We start from the raw sequence: 4,989 nt of genomic DNA on the forward strand, positions 1-4,989 counted from the left end.
GACAACACACACCTATCCTACACCATTCATCCTACTAACTCTAGTAAGCAAGTTTGAAAGTAAGCTAATTTGGTATAGAAACCAAAGAGCTACAAGGATAGATTCTCTTCCTCTTCTCCACCCTCTTCCACCTCAGTTCTTGCTCCATTAAGCTCCAACTTGATAGCCAAGGAAACCTGCAGTATTAACAACAAAAGAGGATTAGAAGTTGTCAACAAAAGAGCTAAGACCTAAGCTTTCACAAAAGTAGTAAGATGAGGAGTGCAACATATCAACCAATCTGCCAAGTCCAAGAAAAGGACAAGAACCAAGATATCCTCACATCTCTCCACTAGAATTTGAGATAATAGAATCTTCCATGAGAAGCCATCGCCTAAGGCCATCCGCAACGCTGTCTCTTATCCGTCTCTTAACCGTCTCATCTCTTCACTATTCATGGGCCCCACTGTACTTTTCAGCTCATCTCTTAACTAAGAGACAGCACCTGCATCCCTCCATCTCTTAACCATCTCTTAACCATCTCTTAACTATTCATTCAATTTCATTTTTTATTTTTAATTCCAACAAATTCAATTAATAAAAAACACACTTCATTAAATAAAATAAAATTATAATTTAAATACCTAAAAAAATTAAAAAGACATAATTAAAAAACTAGAAATTACAAATTGCACACTTAAACTCAAATAAAAAAAAATGGAGGCAAAAAAGCAGAAGAAGGAGTTCTCTAGTGACGATCATCTAACGGTTGCCAAATTTTGCCCAAATGTGCTCCATTAGATCCTCCTGGAGTTGGGCGTGGGCGGTAGAATCACGTGTCCTTGCCCGAATAGACAACCGCTCTTGCAAAGACGAATGCACTCCTGTTCGAGGCGGACTACTTGCGGTTGAGCTTCCTGGGATTTCAGGGTCGAACCAATTTCCCGTCTCAGGTCCTTCGTCGGCGACAATCATGTTGTGCAAGATTATGCACGTATACATGATGTCGACCATATTCCCCATAAACCACTGTCGAGCCGGGGCTTTGATAATGTTGAATCGAGCTTGGCGAACCCCGAACGCTCTCTCCACATCCTTGCGAGCAGACTCTTGCTTCTGCGCAAAAAGAGACTGCTTTTCATCCGCAGGCCTGTTGAACGTCTTCACGAAGGTTGGCCACTTCGGATAGATGCCGTCAGCAAGATAGTACCACATTTTATACTGGCGATTGTTAGCGATGAAGTTGATGGCCGGCGCTTTACCATTCAGAACTTCAGCGAAGAGGTCGGAGTTGTTGAGCACTTTGACATCGTTGTTAGAAATATTTTTTTTTAATTTTTTTTTTTTGAAAAATCTGATTTTTAAAAAAAAAAATTGAATTATGACGTCATAAATCCGACGCCCACTCGCTGGTCAGCGAGTGGGCGTCACGCCAGCCGCCCGCGCGCGCCACGTGGCGCCGGGCGCGTGTCTCGCCGCTCGAGGCTGGCCTCGCCGGGACGCGTCACGCGTCGAGACAGCTCGTCTCATCGAGAAGAGACGGTAGCCGCATCGCTGTCTTGATGCCGTCTCGTCTCGTCGAGACGAGACCGAGACCACATCGCGCAGCATTGCGGATGCTCTAAGCCCACAATAGAGTAGGCAAATTCTCTTCTTCCATCATCCAAGGCTGGAGAAACAGCCAAGATACTAGCCTCCAAGATATACACAAGAATAAGCATGGAAACCTATTTACAAGCTCAAAAGAGGTGGAGCTGACAGCCCCAAAATAGGAGCCTTTGCCTCCAAGTTTCAAACACAAATAGCCAAAGATAGAGCACTATATAAGCAGCCCCATCTCCCTTCTCCTTCCCTCATTTTTCCGATACCAAAAATTCACTCAAAATAATTCAAGAAGCACAGTGGAGGAGGAGCAAGGAAGAGTTGAGGCAGGACATCGGTCCCCATCCGAGAGGAATCATCAAGCTAGGTAATCCCAACACCACCCTTTGCGTCATATAGAACAGCCACATGATCAATTCCAGAACTTAGAATCACAGAAGCATGATCAGTTAGGAGGTCCTTGAGATAACCACATTTGCCAAAGATATGAACTTTAGGAGCCAAGGCATACCAGTCAATAGAGAATAGAGTAACATATAGGTGCAAAGACTCATTCCAGTGAGATAGAATTCTTCACAATATTCAAATAAGAAATTCTCGACATGTTTACTGCCACAACACAAATAAAGGAAGTAAAGGGGTGGGGAAGGGTGACTTAGCTTGCGTGTGGGGATGTCCGCGGCGGGCAGAAACAGTGGAGGCAGACGTGGCGCCGTGAAGCCGCCGGTGTCGCTGCCTCCCGGAGAGCTCGACGGAGGACGCGAGACGGAGGGAGCTGACGCGAGTTGCCGGCTCGAGAGGGAGGAATCATGCGTGAGCCTCCGGTGAGTGTCGTGGCTTCCTGGTGAAGGAGGCGTGGTGGAGCTCCGGCGGGTCTGCTCGTCGATCGGCTGGAGACAAGGACGGAGGAGGCGTGCCTCCCGGTTCTCCGATCTAGGGGTTACCAATCTGGAAATTTTGAGAATAAGAAACGGTGGAGCTAGGCCGAGGAAGAAATCTCAAAAATGAGAAACCGATTTTGGAGGACTCGCCGGACAGAGTGAGGAACGGCGGCGGCGAATTGGGGGAGAAGCCGCTGTATGCATTTCCTTAATTTCTAATTTAGGAATTTCAAATTGGAATTTAAGAGCTAAATTGGAAGAAAAGAGAAATGGAGAAGGAGGAGAGGGCATGCTCCGGCGACATGGAGTGGTGCCGTTTTTGCCGGAGGAGGCGTGAGATTGAGGGAGAAATGCGTCACTGCCTCTTTTTCTTCAAGTTAGGGATTTCTCAAATTTGGGGGAAATTATTAGGAAAAGTCCCGATGGAGAAGGTGGATGAAGGAGTATAAATTGGGTCATTGTTTTTGGGACTACTTAATTGTTTGTTTGGGCCCATAAATAATTTAAAGGAGAGATTGGGCCTTAGTAAAATAAAGTAAAAAATAAATGAACCCAAATGGATTAACAAAGAAGTGGGCCAATTTTGTAGTGTTGGGGTAAGATTGGGCCGAGAGATTTCTAAGGACCTTAAATTGGGCCAATAAGCTAATTAAGGATTTGAGCCCAGAATTAATTTAGTTGTTGGGCCTTAGTGAATTAATGGATTGGACTTAAAGAGATCTGGTGAAAGATGGACCAATTAACTCTAGTCAAGAAATGGGCTACGGAGCTGGGCTGAGAATTAACATTTGTTGGGCTTGGAAATTTATTAAGTTGGAATGGAATTAAATTCGGAATTTGATCTTAGAGCTTAATTAATTAGATCCCGAATTATAAACTAAGTTTCCGAAGATGGAAAATATTGAAATTGGAAAAGCAAGGGCCGACCGGCGTCGCCCGCGACGCCTCAGGCAGCCGCTAAGGAAATAGAAGGAAAGAGAGACGACCTTCTCGAACCACGAAAATAATTAAGTTTAATAAAGAAGAATAGAAGGAAAGAGAGACGACCTTCTAAAAATTTCCTAGAAGTGAACGAAGGATGAGAGAATTGATTAGGGGCATGCATTCCTATAAGTATGAGAACTTCTTGAGTCTTATTAATACGTTGTTTGCTTTCAAAAGGCTATCTCTGCGAGTAAAGGCGGAGTGAGGAAAAATCAATTTAAGGAGTTTTAAGCGAATGAGGTGGGCTTTCTATTTAAGATACGATTGTTGCCTTTATGTTTAAAGTATAGTTTTTATGAAGAGTGCCAAGGTGATATGAAAAGTACAGTTTACGATTACAGTTTCATGAACAATATTTTATGATGAGTGCTATTTACATCAAGTGAAAGTGATGTTATTTAGTTATGTGACATTATGTGCTGCTTTACGGGTGCTTGTGAACTGTCAGCCTTCGTTGATATTTTATTCGGCTTTGACCGATAGAAAAATGAGTTTTAGTCGAAAATGTTTATGAGGAAAGGAAGTTTTTGAAAGTTATGAGTTCTGCTTTGACCGACAGAAATGAGTTTGGTTCCAAATATGTTTCAGAGGAAAAAGAAGTTTTGAAAGTTATGTGTTCGGCTTTTGATAAAAGAAAAATGAGTTTATGCTTCAAAAAAGGTTTTATGAGAAAATTAAAGTTGCAAAGGTTATGCCAAGCCATGTTTTGTTTTGAACTTTGCCTATCTTATTGACTAGCAAGGACGATGTTGCTACTAGACCAGGAGTTTCAGTTTTTCTGAATTCGGGTTTGTAAGTGGGATGAGCCCATACATTCCGGTTCACCAGGAGTTTCGTGAATTCTGTTGACTAGGAGTTTTAGTGGGCTTGTGTTCCCCAGGAGTTAGTCAGATATGGCATAAGTTCTAGGAAAATAGATCGACAGGTCGTTTTTGAAAAAGGAAAGGGAAGAATGTTTTAGTGTTCTCAGATTTTTCCTAAAACCCCGAGTTCACTTAAGAGTGGCTTGACAAAACTAGTTTTTAGTAAAATATATTTCGGCACGTGTCCATGGAGTACACCAAGTACTCAGCCCTGCATATGTTTTAAAAATGTGCAGGTTGAGCAGTAATGACGGTGGGCGGTGTTGAGCATACACGATGAAGATCCTTCGATAGAATAGTACTTGGATGCATCATGTCTCCATACATGATGCCATCTACTCTTGACTCTTCCGCTGCAATGTAAAAGTCGAGATTTCATTCTCTTGTACCATGCACTCTAATTTATATATATTATTCGAGTTGTTTCAGTTCAAGTTCAGTTGTGCCACAAGTTTTCCCCTTTCTTCCCCGCTTCTTTCATCCTCCCCTAGTCACGATCAACCGAGCTTTCGCTATCCTTAGCAAAATGCGGTCGTGACAGAATTAATCCATCGTTATCCTAAAATTAATGTCTAGGTGTATATCATAAAAGATTAGTCAAGTCTTAATTTAAAATGCCCACTTGGATATATATAAATCCGCATTTATCCAATCAAGACTAAATCCATTTAAAACACACC

Source organism: Salvia hispanica, chromosome 2, assembly GCF_029641045.1.
Source record: "Salvia hispanica isolate PSC_SH4W2 chromosome 2, Shi_PSC_v1, whole genome shotgun sequence".
In the NCBI taxonomy this organism is placed as follows: domain Eukaryota; kingdom Viridiplantae; phylum Streptophyta; class Magnoliopsida; order Lamiales; family Lamiaceae; genus Salvia; species Salvia hispanica.